At 42.3% G+C, this 15,898-nt stretch overlaps 1 protein-coding gene and 1 long non-coding RNA gene across 11 annotated transcripts in view; one reads left to right on the top strand and one right to left on the bottom strand.

The window, feature by feature from the left end:
- DNM3 (dynamin 3) overlaps positions 1–15,898 on the bottom strand; it is a 346,807-nt gene that overhangs the window by 49,573 nt on the left and 281,336 nt on the right. The window lies entirely within an intron of this gene.
- LOC119938277 lies at positions 1,650–10,075 on the top strand. The gene is made up of 3 exons (XR_005454389.1): positions 1,650–1,760; positions 4,454–4,526; positions 10,012–10,075. It is a non-coding gene; the product is annotated as an uncharacterized LOC119938277 (long non-coding RNA).

The following is a 15,898-nucleotide window of genomic DNA, read 5'->3' as shown; positions in this document are numbered from 1 at the left end:
CCCCAACCCGATTATAGCCATAGACCAAAATAAGCAACTTATAGCTGGAGGTCAAAGGCATCTTCTATTATTCCTTATTTTAGACTAATAGAAAAAGATAAACCAGATTGGGGGGAATTAAAGAAAAACACTGAGAGGGCAAATAAATGAAAATCAAAAGGGTTTGCCTGAAAGCAAAGAGACAATTAGCCTTGAAGCGATTCAGACAGAATCTGGTTACACAATGGCTGGCCAGCCTTCAGAGCAGAAAGCCAAAAACAACACTAGAAGCTAGCAGTGTAAATCATTTATAGAAATCAGACCAGTCTGTACTGAATAAAGTGTATGTGTGTGTGCGCGCACGCATGCATGCGTGGAGGGAAGGACGGTGTATGTGGGAGGGAGGGGGGCACATATGACCACCAATTTAATCATTAATGTTAAACTGTTGAGGCACTGTCCATTCTTCCAGGCAGCAGAGGGACAAGTTACTTTAAAAAAAATGCTAGCAATTGTAGATAAATAACCGAAGCAAATTCATCAACAAGAATCTCGACAGCAAGATGAGTAAGTGGTGACTCATGCGGTCTGAATTAGAGCTGTCGGGTGTTATATGGGGTTTTTCCTTATTCCAGTGCCACAGTCCCATCGGGGAGGGGAGAAGAATACGGTTCTTGAAAACTTGTCTATTTTATTTTCTCTTGCAAAAGGAATCACCTACCACTGCTGGTTATTGGATGATTTTTCTCAAAAATTGCTTTCTCTCATGAACAGTACCCTGGAAGTTGCCCGTGATGAGAATGAGCTACTGTGGGAGAAAGTGTTTCTAAAAGTAGTAGTATTGAAATGCACCAGGGCTCCTGATTGCATTTACTGAGTCGCTTTCCCCTGTATTTGCGGTTCTGGGGGCCCAGGTCGGGTGGGAATGAAGTGAAAATTTGATTGACAATCTTCCAAGGGTTTGGTAAAAATGACACAAACAGAACTATTTCACAATACTTAACCCACATCAGACCACTACTGAGATTGACTAGCCTATCGATAAACATGCTCCAGTGACACTGGATTATCTCCTTTGGAGCTGGACATAAAGAACACTTTCTAATCCACTCCTTTCCCCTCACTTCCAACCCCCAAACAAATTTCCTGTTCCTCTTGGAGGTTCGTTTTTCGGTGGGCTCCAACACACCTGATTTAAGAGCAATGATTTCTCTCTCTTGATTTTGGTTCTCAACTCTCATTGTTCTTCTTTTCACAGTGCTGTTTCCAATTTTATAACACACACACACACACACACATAGACTTTCAGGAAAAGCACAAATCAGCAAGATTTAGAGCCTTGTGCTTTTGGATTTGAAGCCCCTAAAGGGAAACTGTGCTTCATTTGCCAAGGAACACAGGACTACATTATTTCTTTTCCTCAATAAGACTAACAGCCAACTTGGGGGTGGTGGGGGGTGGGGAGTGAGACAGAGAAGGAGGGACTGAGAGGAAGGGGAGAAGTGGGTGGGAGATGAAGATGGCATTTTAATAGCTCCTACAACTGATTTCACATAGTAGGAACCCTGTGCTCCAGACTTGAACCGTTTCCTTCCTCCTATGCCTTGCACTTGGCTCAATTCTTCTAAGGCAGTATGCTGAGTTGGGTATTGTTGTGTCAGATGCAACTGGAAGGGGCACTGAGTAACAAATGGCCTTTCCGAGGGTGACACTGAGGAAGTCATACCTACATCTCCATTCGTGGGCCTGTTTGAGTGAGCAAACCATCCTTCTCCCAAGAGGTAAGTAGCAGGTATGTGGCTGGGAAGAAACTACGGTCCTCTATTTCCGGTATCCAATGAGACGTTATTCCAAACCCTGAAAACTTCAGTTCCGTTTTTGCCCCTATAATTGGAGCCCCTTGCCTAAATGAAGTCACTTTCACAGAGCTGAAAGTCCAGCTCATTACTTGAAAAAATATGAAAATGACTGGGATCTCTGTGCTGAAAATATACGTTTTTAAACCCCTAATAATTAACTACACATTCGTAGTATGGACAATTGACCAGACTGGCACATTTTGCACTGCAACAAAATGCTATTTTCCATTTAAATAGTTTTTGAAACCAACAAAAAAAAATTCAAGAAGGACAAAGTACAGCAATTAACATCTCGGTAGATAAAATGTGATTGTGAGAACTGAGTAAAATTAGTGCTTTGGAAAAAAATATTTATTTCGCTTGACTTCACAGACACACACACACACCTTTTCCTCTACTTCATACTGCTATTCATATTTGAAACCTTTAAATTTACTATTTTTCTATTTGAGAAGCCCCCAAATGCATGTAAGGAATATGGAAATGAGCATTTTCTTTTTCCTCCTGTCCTTCAACTCCCCTAATGGCTGAACATAGTTGGCCAGAAAGAAAAGCTCTTCAGAAGGTGGTGGCAAAGTGAAAACAGAGGCCCTAGAGCCCCTTCACTAGGGAAGAGTCTCTCAGCCATATGAAGACTGATTCAGTGGGACCTGGGGACCAAACAAGTAGAAAGGGACTTCACCAGACCTTTTATTTCTACAAAAACCTTTGCTTCTCCTCAATTTGAATCTGGATTCTGGAAAACGAATAAGTCTGGGGTCTTTGAGGCATTCCACATCTGCCACTGATTCACAGTACAGCGCAGAGCAAACGGCTGGGCCTCAGTTTCCTCACTGTGAAAAAATGGGGACACTATTGACCTACATTCTGAGAAATAATCAACATGATTTATAAAGCATTTGGCTATGTTTAAAGGGCTGAGAGCCAAAAACAGCCCTGCAAAAGACTGACCATAATGTTGGGAGAATGCAAAAACGGCATGTTCATATGGAGGGAAAAGAATTTTAATAACAGACAGCCAACTTAGAAATACAAAAGCAGCAGTGAATAGATTTCCATCTTGGAAAGCAACTGCAATTGTTAAATTACAGCCCCCCGAACCCCCCAAACTTAACACTATGGGCAGACTTACTGAAAAAAAGAAAAAGAGAAAAAGACTTAGGGAACATTCATTCACGTTCTATTCCTAGTGAGATCTGTAGTGACAGCTTTAGGTTCAATAGTGCATTCCTGAAGTAAGTGGCCTATATGGGATCATTCAGGAGTATGAAGGCCAGTATCGTGCAGCTGTGCATGGAGGGGTAATTTTAGACGGCAGGATAATGTACATTCGAGTCCTGCGAAACCACAATACACCAGTGGATCACAATCCCTTTTGGTGAACCGCGCTGTTTATTGTGTTAGTCTTCTTTGGCTGTACACTCATCTGGGAAGTTGGATGATTGGAATTTGTCAGTAAAGCCTTTCGGCCCCAGCTGCCAAGAGGTGGGTACCCTTTGACCCCAGCTTTAAAGACAGGCAAAGCTCCACAGAGCCCAACTGAGTCCATCCTGCAAGGCCAAGATGGCTTGTGACATCCCATTTCAAAATGCAATGCACACTGCCTCCTCCAGACGAGTATTTCAGGCACTCCCATCTTACGTGCCATTGCTTTAAAAACGATTTTTCCCTTTCATATGACTGCAACACAAAAAAGATACCCTAAAATGGCACATTAGATATTTTCCCACAATATAAACTCAAAACCAACTGAACTTATTATCTGAAAACACATAAAAAAATCTCTTGGGTTGAGACCTGGTATATCATGTTTCAGCCTGAAGGTTTTGTTTTTTTTTTAAGTCTGCATTTCCAAAAGAGATTATACTGAAAATGCTGACAGATATAACAGCCCCACCAAAGAATAGGGAAGTTCTAGTAGCCAGGGCCAGTCCCTAAATAATTTTACTCAAAACAACAACTTTTCCATAATCTAATTTTATTTGTTTTGAATGGGGGTGGGGGGGAAATCACTGTCAGTTTGCAAATATTAAAGGAAAACTTGAAGCTTGTCTCAACCCTAGTTCAAGAGGTGCTGGCTGATTAATTACACAAAAAGGGAGTGATAAGAACCATTCTTTAAATTAGGCCTTCTAAGGGCTGAGGTTGACAATTAAATCATAGATTTGCTACAGGATGTCTTTTGAAAATTTGAGAAAGTATAAAGCCAAACTTTGGACATGTTTCTGCCAGTAAATCCTCTTTGTTAATATTAAAGTATGAGCTGAGAGAACAAGAGAACAGGTCTAATCAGAAACAACCTTATTACTACTAAGTATTCTGAATATTGGGAGCAGTGTGGCATAGTGGATAGAACACGGTCCTAGGAGTCATGGATTCTAATCCCAACTCCGCCATTTGTCTGCTTGCTGTGTGACCTTGGGCAAGTCACTTCACTTCTCTGTGCCTCAATTACCTCATCTATAAAATGGGGATTGAGACTGTGAGCCCCATGTGGGACAGGGACTACGTCCAACCCGATTTGCTTCTACCCACCCCAGTGCTTAGTACAGTGCCTGGCACATAGTAAGTGCTTAGCAAATACCATAATAATTATTATTATTGCTATTCTAAAGACAGATCTCAGGTGTTCCACGGAAGATAATGATTTAAAGAATGATAATGGATGCAACACAATCTCTGAACAAGGTAAAAATGTTAATAGTTCTTTTGTCTTTGGAAGCCTCAGTATTTGAGCTCAAGTCCACCTTTGGGTAACTCCAACTGACCTATGTAGAGTTTCTGGTGTTATATCAGTTGGAAATGATGTGCTTTGCCCTCCTTTTTATAGCATTTTTTATAGCATTATGCTACATTATTCAGAAGCTAAGCGCAATGTAGACACATGCACTTTGTCTAAGTGGCCTTGCCCAATGTAGCCCAACACAAGGCAGGAATTTAACTGAACAAAATAACCTCTAGACTGTAAGCTCATTGTTGACAGGGAACGTTTCTACAAACTCTGCTGTACTGTGCTCTCCCAAATGCTTAGTTCAGAGGTCTGCACCTAGTAAGTGCTCAAAAAATAAGAATGATTAATTTATTGATCAGGTGAGCCTTCTATGTAGTACAACTCTGATTAATGAGAGGGTGGAGAATTCAAAGTGTCCACAGGTGTAAAGCACTGTATTGTGCTCTACTACTAGGTCTAAATGGCCTGTGAATTTTTTCTCCTTGACCCTCCTTTTATCGAACACACCATTCAAAACCAATATTGGGCAGGGGATCCCATTTTATTTCTTGCAAAAAGGCTCACATAATCGTATCATTCCAAGCAACTGAAGTGAGATATGATGGTGACATCTTAGGTATTCACCCATGAATTAAAATAAATCTTAAAGGTCCAGGGTTAGGCTTTCTAGCAACAAAAATATTTCTTTACACTCAATTTGTTATCCATTTGAGTAACCATCTAAAAACTTGAATGCTACAAAAATAATCACATAGCACAGAGAGCCATTGCTGAACTGGAAAGGTTAAAAGAACCCAGATCCTGCCTGGATGTCATCAGCTTGGGCCTAGCAATCAGTCCATTAGCATGAGGAACATACCATCTAGAAGAAATACACACAAATAAAATTGAACGGGAGAGTCTGAAAAATGTGCGTCATTCCATAATGCAATTACTATACCAATAAGCAGTGTGAGCACACTGAAATGGCACAAGAAGTGAAACTCAAGAGTTCAACTGCAACTGAATGAATGGGAAGAAGAAAGAAATTCAGTCAATCAATGGTATTTAATGAGTGCTTACTGTAATGCCCTGCACACACACTAAGTGCTTGGGAGGGTATGATACAAAAGAGTTTTTTTTTTGTTTTGTTCCATTTTTTAATGGTATTTGTTAAGTGCTTGCTATGTGCCAGGTACTGTACTAAGCACCGGGGTAGATACAAGTTACTCAGGGTGGACACAGTCCATGTCCCACATGGTGCTCACAGTCAATCCCCATTTTACAGGTGAGATAACAGGCACAGAGCAGTTAAGTGACTTGCCCAAGAGTCACACAACAGACAAGTGGCAGAGCTGGGATTAGAACTCAGGTTCTTCTGACTTCCAGGGCTTTGATCTATTCACTAGGCCACACTGCTTTTCTAGAGTTGGTAGAAATGTTCCTTGCCCACCAGAAGCTTACAATCCAGAGGGGGAAACAGACATTAAAATAAATTATGAATATGTACATAAGTGCTACGGGGCTGAGGGTGGGGTGAATACCAAGTGCTTAAAGGGTAAGAACCAAGTGCTTTGGCAACATAAAAGGCAGAAGGCATAGGGAAATGGAGGGCTTAGTTAAGGAAGGCCTTTTGGAGAATAGGTGATTTTAAAAAGGCAATGAAGGTGGGCGAGTGGTGATCTATCACATACAAAGAGGGGGTTAGTTCCCTATCAGGCATAGGGTTGGCGGTGAGATAGATGAGATCGAGGTACGGGGAGTATGGCAACATTGGCGCCGCGAAAGGTGCGAGCTGGGTAGTAGAAGGAAAATCAACAAGGTAAGAGAAGATTCATTCGTTCACTCAATCGTATTTATTGAGCACTTACTGTGTGCAGAGCACTGTACTAAGCACTTGGAAAGTAGCGGGTCAAAGCCGATGGTAAGGAGTTTTAGTTTGATGTGGCAGTGGGTTGGCAAGCACTGGAGGTTTTTGAGGAGGGGGAGAAGTGAACTGCACTTTTTTTAGAAAGATGTTCTAGGCAGCGGAGTGAAGTAAAGACTGGAGTGGGAAGAGACAGAAGGCAAGTAGGTCAGGTTGGAGGCTGATGCAGTATTCAAGGTGAGTTATAATAAGTGCTTGGATCAGCATAGTAGCAATTTGCAAGGACAGGAGAGGGCAGATTTTAATGATGTTGTGAAGGTAAAACTGTCTGATTTTGGTGACGTTGAGAAGTTACTGAGAAAGCAGCATGGCTCGGTGGAAAGAGCTCATGCCTGGGAGTCAGAGGTCAGGGTTCTAATCCCGGCTCCGCCACTTGTCAGCTGTGTGACTTTGGGCAAGTCACTTCACTTCTCTGTGCCTCAGTACCCTCATCTGTAAAATGGGGATGAAGACTGTGAGCCCCACGTGGGACAACCTGATTAATAATAATAATAATAATGATAATAATAATTATATTTGTTAAGCGCTTACTACGTGCCAAGCACATATACAGATACAAGGTAATCTGATCACCTTGTAACCTCCCCAGCGCTTAGGACAGTGCTTTGCACATAGTAAGCACTTAATAAATACTTTCATTATTATTATTATTATTGACTTGCCCAAGGTCACACAGCTGACAAGGAGCAGAGCCAGGATTAGAACCCACAACCTCTGACTCCCAAGCCCATGCTCTTTTCACTAAGCCATGCTGCTTCTGCACTTTTTGCATTAACATATCTAGGAAATCACTGTTCCCCTCATTGTCCTAACCTGATTCCTCCCAAATACCCTGCAGGATTGCTTTTTCTGAATTGTTGGCGACAGAACTGCCAAATCCGCTATGCCCTTCAAACTCCGTTTTCACTGGATGAGACAAGGATAACCATCAGCCCATTCTTGTGGCTGGCCACGCTGTCACTCAGAGATTATTCGATTAGTCAGCTTGGTTTATTTATTGTGAAATTCATGTGTTATCCTTGAATTTTATAAGTCTACATCATTGTTTTCCCCCAGAATTGCCTATAAGAGCCTTCTGGATGGCTCAGAATCAATCACTGCCCTGGTGTCAAGAATGCCATTTTTTTACCTTTGGGATTTCTGATTTCTGATTTCTCTCCGAATCCCCCCAAGAAAACATTTTTATTGTCTCTCTTTTCAAAACTGCCAGTAGTTGACAGATGAGCATTTTCCCAAAGTGAAATTGTTTTTTTCCTCCGTAAGGACACAGAGATTCTTTTCCTGAAGCTCTATACTTTTCTGCCCTTTGGCTGGTTCTAGTCAGTTTTCCTGTACTCTTGGAAGAAGCTTGTACTAAGCTATTTGTACTCCCAGGTGTCACCATTTGTAACTCATTATTCCCTTGTAATGACCTTCCTCTTTCAGATTCTTGCAAAAGTTTGGGGTGGGGCTGTTTCTGTCTTCCTTGTGCTATTTCTCCATTAAGACCCCAGCAGACGTGTATAGGACAGACTGGGATATGTGCTTAAAAACACTTAAAAGCCTATTAGAATAGATGGATATGTGCAGGCTACATGAAGCAACAGCTCTACATGAGGTAAATTCTACTAGCAATTACAATTGCTGCCTTGAATTTTCACAAACAAAAACTACTAAAAGCTATGCAATAAACAGCATATCATTGTAAACATCAGAAAGTGTTCCACTGGCTGGGTCATGCATGGAACTGTTGGTGGGGTTTTTTTTAAAAAATGGAATGTTTTTGGACTGAAATTGCATGGGATAGACCTAAAGCTAGGTGCCAAGTTAAGGTTAACAGGGGTTCATGCCAAACCGAGGGTACCAGGGTCCCGCCTCTGGGCCTTAAATTAAGAGCCCTGATGCCTGATTGACACATCCCATTTTGGGATCTCTCAGCCGCCTGCTCCCTTGATGGCCTGAGGCACCTCCAGACAGACCACAGATTTTGGGCTGTCTTGCAGAAGATGAAAGGGATAGGAGGTAATGCCAATACTCCAAGGGCCGCAAGGAGTCAGTCAGATGGATTCCAGGGCCAATCGGGAGATATACACACAAGGATTCAAACTCACACAGGGAAAAATGAAAGTCTCGCCTGCACTAACATCTGAATCCTACTGGTCTGAACCTGATCTCTCATACACTCGTGGCCCTTCCCTCTTGCCCCCTCATCCTCCACCATTAGCAGGCCATCCAGGGCACCGTTAGGAGAAACACAGATTCTGCATATTTCCTGTCAATATACTCTATCACTGCTTAACCAGAGAAGAGATGTCCCTGCTCTACATGGAAGAAGTTTCCTGCTATTGGGAAACCACTCTACATGAGGTGACTGGACATCTGGTTAACTTTTATTTCAGAGGACTAAACCATTGCTACTGTTCAGGGAGGATTATGTAGATTTAGCTAATGTTGGAAAAATACTGACTCAGTGTTCCAGGGAGGATAACCTCTAAAACTGCAGCTCTCCTATTTATGTGTCAAGGCAGTGTCAGCCTGAGTTTGTGTAACAGTTGAACCCACTGCAATTGGGACTTCAGTGGGGAAGACTACTTGGCCAAACTGACGCATAGCTGATGAATGCCTTAAAACTGTGTATAAACTCAGGCCCTACTGACTCAATTCCACCCAATTCTGGTGACTGAAAATTTGCTAGGGGCTGGTAGAAAATCGGGGAGTCCCATTTGGTGCTACTTTTGGAAAATAAACATTATGTAATCTGTTTCAATGTCTCAAAAATCCTGATTTGAATTACCCAGAGAATGATCTTTGAAAATTGACTGCCCATTCTGGTGAGCAAAATGAATGAAATCCAGCCCCCAAATAATGTTAGATTATAAACCATGAAAAGTTGATGACAGATGACCCATTTTTAGTCAAAAGTTGTGGCCCAAGATATATGCTCTGAATAAAAGAATCAATAATTTTAAGAATTTCCTTAGTTAGTCAAAGAGGTTTTCTAATAGTGTATTTATCTAAACATCCTGGGTAATTCATTCTAACCTGAAACCTTTTGTAAATAAGGCCTATCAAATGAGAAGTAAGGTGCAGAGGTCTTAGGGTAAAAAAAATAAGTTCAAAGGAGTATTTCTTCCAGGAAGAATCAGTTACTTTGAGGACGGACGTCCAACACTAGCCAGCAGTGAGGCTTTTAAACATTGGAATGGATGATGGAGGGAAGTTGTGGGATTTCTTCCTCTGGGCTTTAAAATTATATGTGATTTTCAAAGGACTGGCATGGCAATTTGGTGAGGGGGTGAATAACATTGCCTCTTCAGGTTCCTCTCAATGCTAGGATTTGGTCATGCATTAAATGACATACTACCCCATACAACAGCAACTCCAAAAGTGTATTTCATCACACATTCCGAGAGACATTAACTCTCATGTCAGGCTGTGCAACCCAGTACACTTTCTGTGCTGTTCTGGTGTCTTCCTATTACCTTTTATAGTGCTCCTTAATCTGGATCTCATTAAAGAATTTGCTTCCACATTTTAATTCCACTGTTCTCTTTTAGATGGGATGGAATTTCCTGTTTGAATCAAGGGGCATGTGACTTCAGGGCAGTCACATTAAGAAGGTGAGTCCTGGTAATCGATCAACCAATCATCTTGTGTGCAGAGCACTGTACTAAGAGCACTTGGGAAAGTACAATATAACAGAGTTGGCAGACGTGCTCGCTGCCCACAGTGAGCTTACAGTCTAGTGGCTTCCATCAGAAAGCATGGTTGGCTTTGTCCCAGACACTTGTGATCAGGGAATGCAAAGCCAGCGGTGCATGACCAACTAGCAATCTGAAAATGTGGCAGTACCACTATGTGATAAATTACCTATTTTATTTAAATGTGTGCCCATTATGCATACTTTCTTTGGACCAGAGTGGTGCAAGAATGCCACCTAACCTCACGTCATTTTACACGAGCTGATTTTCTGATGCTTCCCACACTACCTTGTTTTCTTGCCCGGCCTCAAAGTCATACCTTATAAATACAGCCTAAACCATGCTGCGTTAAAATCACTTAGGGCGCAGGTAGGCAGGTTGGGGGTCACAGGGTAGAAAGATGGGTTGGTGCATCAGAGCAGCAAGGAGCCTGGCACTCTGTAAATTCATGGTTGCTGCAAAGTTTGGGAATACACTTTGGGCATCTGGGCTTCCAGTGCTCTGTGAGAGCATTGTTCTCAGTGCTCTGAACAGTAACCCATTACTTTTCTCCTGCCAATCTCATTTATTCATTCATTCAATCGTATTTATTGAGCGCTTACTGTGTGCAGAGCACTGTACTAAGTGCTTGAGAAGTACAAGTCGGCAACATATAGAGACGGTCCCTACCCAACAGCAGGCTCACAGTCTAAAAGGGGGAAACAGACAACAAAACAAATTAACAAAATAAAATAAATAGAATAGTAAATATGTACAATTAAACAGAGTAATAAATCTGTACAAACATATATACAGGTGCTGTGGGGAGTGGAAGGAGGTAGGGCTGGGGGGATGGGAGGGGAGAGGAAGGAGGGGGCTCAGTCTGGGAAGGCCTCCTGGAGGAGGTGAGCTCTCAGTAGGGCTTTGAAGGGAGGAAGAAAGCTAGCTTGGCGGATGTGCGGAGGGAGGGCATTCCAGGCCAGGGGGAGGACGTGGGCCGGGGGTCTACGGCGGGACAGGCGAGAACGAGGCCCAGTGAGGAGGTTAGCAGCAGAGGAACGGAGGGTGTGGGCTGGGCTGCAGAAGGAAAGAAGGGAGGTGAGGTAGGAGGGGGTGAGGTGATGGACAGCCTTGAAGCCGAGAGTGAGGAGTTTTTGCCTGATGCGTACGTTGATTGGTAGCCACTGGAGATTTTTGAGGAAGGGAGTAACAGGCCCAGAGCGTTTCTGCACAAAGATGATCTGGGCAGCAGCGTGAAGTACAGATTGAAGTGGGGAGAGACAGGAGGATGGGAAATCAGAGAGGAGGCTTGATGCAGTAATCCAGCCGGGATAGGATGAGAGATTGAGATTTATTGAACACTTACTATGTGCAAAGCACTGTACTAAGTGCTTGGAAAGTACAATTCGGCAACAGATAGAGACAATCCCTACCCAACAATGGGCTCATAGGCTAGAAGTCTAGACTCGAACATGGGACCTCCAGTTTTCAGGCCCGCAGCTCTTCCATAGTGCTACGCTGCCCCCCCTGCCCCATCGGACCCGCACTGTTAGCTCGTCCTCTAGACTGTAAGCTCATTATGTTCAGGGAATATGTCTGCTAATTCTGTTGCTCTGTACTCCCCCAAGTGCTTAGCACTGTGCTCGGCACATAGGAAGCGCTTAATAAATACCATCAATCGATTGACATTGGTGACAAGGCAGGGACCTCTGAGGAGGTGGGAGGAAAGGCCAGCTCTTGTGTTCAGCTCCCTTGCTGTCATCTAAAATGGGCAATTTTTCCAGACTGTCAGTGCATTCTTCCTTTCTCAGACTCCTTTGAATGGGCAACTCTCAATTCTGTAGGGGATGAATAACTGATGGATTAACCAGGCCACTGGTGGCTTCTCCTAACCCTTAGCTACTGGCCACTTGGCTATTTCCCTGATCGTTGGCCCCTCTGCTACAAGGTGGAAAGGTGGACAGGTGAAGAGAAAAGGTAAAATCCAAAGCTGGCAAAATTTCTCTTTGTCAACAGGCATGGCAAAAAGCTTTGTGAGGGAGGAAACGGATGTTAATAACGAAAGTGAGATTTTTGTGTCAGTTATCCTTGTCCTTCCTCGTTGCCACCATTGCTTCATTCCACATCAGAAACCCTTTAGCGTTGGTTTCAAACCACTAAATCACCTTGCTCCATCCTACCTCAGCTTGCTACTCTCCTACTACTAGCTACCCAGCCCACACACTTTGCTCCTCTAATGTCAACCTACTCATTGTACCTTGATCTCATCTATCTCACCACTGACCTCTTGCCCATGTTCTGACTCTGGCCTGGAACACCCTTGCTTTTCATATCCAAAAAACATTACTCTCCCCACCTTCAAACCCTTATTGAAGGCACATCTCCGCCCAGAGGCCTTCCTTGACTGAGCTTTCATTTCCTCTTTTCCCACTTCCTTCTACATTGCCCTGACTTGCTCCTTTCATTCACCACCCCACCTCCAGCCCCACAGCACTTATGTAAATATCCAAAATTCATTTATTTATATTAATGTCTGTCTCCCTCTCTAGACTGCAAGTTCATGTGGTCAGGGAATGTGTCTGTTATATTGTTGCGCTGTACTCTCCCAAGCACTTAGAACAGTGCCCTGCAAACAGTAAGCACTCAATAAATATGCTTGATTGCCAGGGATTCTTGGGATGATTGTTGTTTTATTTAATGCATATATATATATATATGTATATATATATATGCACATATATATGTGTGTATGTGTGTGAAAATATACATACACAATACAGTACATCTGTAAATATATTATATCTATAAAATATACAATGGCATTTGTTAAGCACTTAATGAGCACTAAGCGATGAGGTCGATGCAAGATTAGGAGGGCTGACAGTCACTGTCCTAAATGGGGCATTTACAGATTCCCATTTTACAGATGAGGAAACCAAGGCACAGAGAAGTTAAGTGACTTTCACAACTTTTTAAAACAATCTCACTACCAGAGAAATCTTAAGTCTTCTTAGGAGCCAGAAAGAGGGCAGTGATCAGGCTACCAGGACCCATCTTTAACCCAAAGTTTTCTGAAAAAGTTTATTCTGCAAACACCTTTTCGTCTAGCACTGCTAATTTACCTTTTAGGAAGAAGCCTAACATCATAAAATATACCAGAATACCATTTTGAGAAATCACCCTCCTTGACAATAAGATGAAACTAGATCTTGCTTTGTTTTTTTTTCTTTTCTGAAAGGAGAATTGAATCACAGGGCTCTTCACACAGTAAGCGCTCAAACACCATTGACCATCAGTGTCTCTACCTGGCCATTTCTATTCCCCCTTTTAGAAGTATTTTGCTTCTTTTCTGTAACTTTTAAAAGAAGAACACAGCAATTCAAAATTTCAGACTTTTTAAAAGGGTAACACTTCACACGGTGACTCATTAGGCAAAGGAAAAGGATTTATGAAATATGGGCACAGCAACAGTGCAGTTATGCCTTACTGCTACAGTTATTGGAATGAGCACATTTGTTCCATCTGAACCTCTAAAGCTGAAAATAAAGAAATCCAATCTAGGAAAACAGGAAGGACCCAAAGAATTTTGGATTTCATTGGTTAGGACAATGCCTTGTTTCCAGGAAAAATGATTACGCAAAGCATTTCCAAATATATTAGATATAAAAGTGCCTAGATGGATTTGTAGAGGAAGGGAGTGCGGGTAAGTGTGGGTGTATAAGTGAGTGTGTTTTGAAATCCATGTGGGCAATGGAAAATGGAGTTTGGTGGCTAATTCTCAAAAATGTAAACCTTTTGGCTGCACTGAGTCAACTAGGTTTTCACGTAGTTCCTTACCCACTCCCTTTTGGGCTGGATCCTTTGCTAAGTCTCATCATAAAAATGTTGTGAGAAAGCATAACAAGCTGTGCAGATTCTGCCTGGCAAATCAGGGGCTTGTAGATCTTCCTGTGGTTCAGCCTCTGGCGCCATCAGTTGGGCTCAAAATCAAGAGCAGTAGAAGGAGGTAATTGAAAGTGACTCGGCCGCATTCGGCAAGGCTTCTTAGAGCCACTGCAAAAGAGTGTGGGAAGGGGTTCGGGAATAGTCTTTAACAATGCCAAGGAGAGGGAACTGAGGGAAAGACGGTCAACTTTTATGTCACTTGATATTCATTTCTTCATTAAGCCACCAAGACATTGGTGTTCCAAGGTGAGTAATTATAGTTCCTCTTTTGGCATAGCAGACCGGAGGCAGGGCAAAATCCATCAAGTTGGCAAGTGCAAGGCAACACTACTACTGGGCAATGTAAAACTACCCAAAATCTTGAGGGAGGGGGCAAAAAAAAAATGCAATTTCATGTGCCAAGAGTTCAAGCTGAGACTCAAGGACAGGCATTTTGTTAATGTAATTAGCATATGGCAGTACGCATCGCATACCTACGAGAGAGCCCTCTGAACTTGTCTGGCTGGGCTGCTGATTTCTTCAGCGGAAAAGAAGTCGGCCAGGTTCAAACCGCTCTGTTTGGCTGCAGGCATGATCATTTACAGATGAAGGCACAGCAGACCCAGAGTGAGCAGAAGACGAGAAGCCTGAATTCCACATCTGACCAGCTGAAGGAAAGTTTATATTTCTAAAAACAATCACTTGGTCAGTGACTCACAGGGAAACAATTCTGAAAATTTTTTTCAGGGAAACCCCAGTAAATAACATGTATAATAATACTGAGATGGTGGTGTCTATTTGGTTGTGCTATTTAGTCCGCACAATAAACCTTCTGGCAACCAACTGACATTCTGAACACGATTCTCTTCGGGAAACCCCAAAACAACAAGAACTACTGCGGCTTCCTTAAGAGTCTGAAGAATATTTTATACCTCAGACTTGCATGTGAAATAAGAACTTGGAAGAAAGAGGGAAAGAAATCTGATTTTTGTTACAGAGTTGAGGATTTTTCAGTCTGTTGCCTTCACAATTCTCAGTGCACTCCCCTGCTCTTAAAAACAAAACCACATATCATAAAAAGCAACAACCCTGGCTTTAGTTAATTCTTCTTCTTTTGTCTCTTAGAGGAATGACGGGTTTAAGGCTCCCACAATATTACACACAAGAGAAATGAATGAAGAGTTCTCTGCAGGCATCAATTTACTGGAATATGGTGTGAATCATACGCTCTGTGAAAGATTTTGGTCTCTACTTCCAAAAAAAAAAAAAGGGAGGATTTAACTGACATAATGTATAACAGTATTGGTTGTTATTCTCCTCCCCGCCCCGCACACACACACTTTTTAATTAGCAAAAGCTTTTGGAATTTTTGTTGTTTTCAGGCTCCAAGAACATCTTGCAAAGGAAGAAAGATTGAGCTAAGTTCATTCAAATGATTAAAGGGAGTGCCGTTCGCTGGGGCAGGAATGGCCTGAAGTTTCTCTATCCGCAATTCTTTGTTCAGCCTACAACATGGTGCCTAATCAGCTTGTCTTTAGATTATTTTATGTTAATTAAAATTATGGTTGCTAAAGAGATTAAGGTATACATATGCTTACAGTTTCAAACCTTTGCCCAAATTACTAGCTGAGGTCACTTGCCTTGGGAGGGCTTGATCTGTGAAAAAGCTGGCCTCTCCAACCAAGTTTATTGTGTTCGAGTTTTCATTCCACAGGGCAAGTTTGGGTCAAATGCAATTAGCAGGCTTACTAAACCACCTTCCATTACCTGACCTTTCACAGGTTTAAGAGCAGAGGAGACAGTGTGTGTTTGATAGGCGCTAAAGAGGATCATTTCAGAA

This window comes from Tachyglossus aculeatus, chromosome 16 (assembly GCF_015852505.1).
Source record: "Tachyglossus aculeatus isolate mTacAcu1 chromosome 16, mTacAcu1.pri, whole genome shotgun sequence".
Taxonomy (NCBI): domain Eukaryota; kingdom Metazoa; phylum Chordata; class Mammalia; order Monotremata; family Tachyglossidae; genus Tachyglossus; species Tachyglossus aculeatus.
This window is presented reverse-complemented; position numbering and strand designations above follow the sequence as displayed.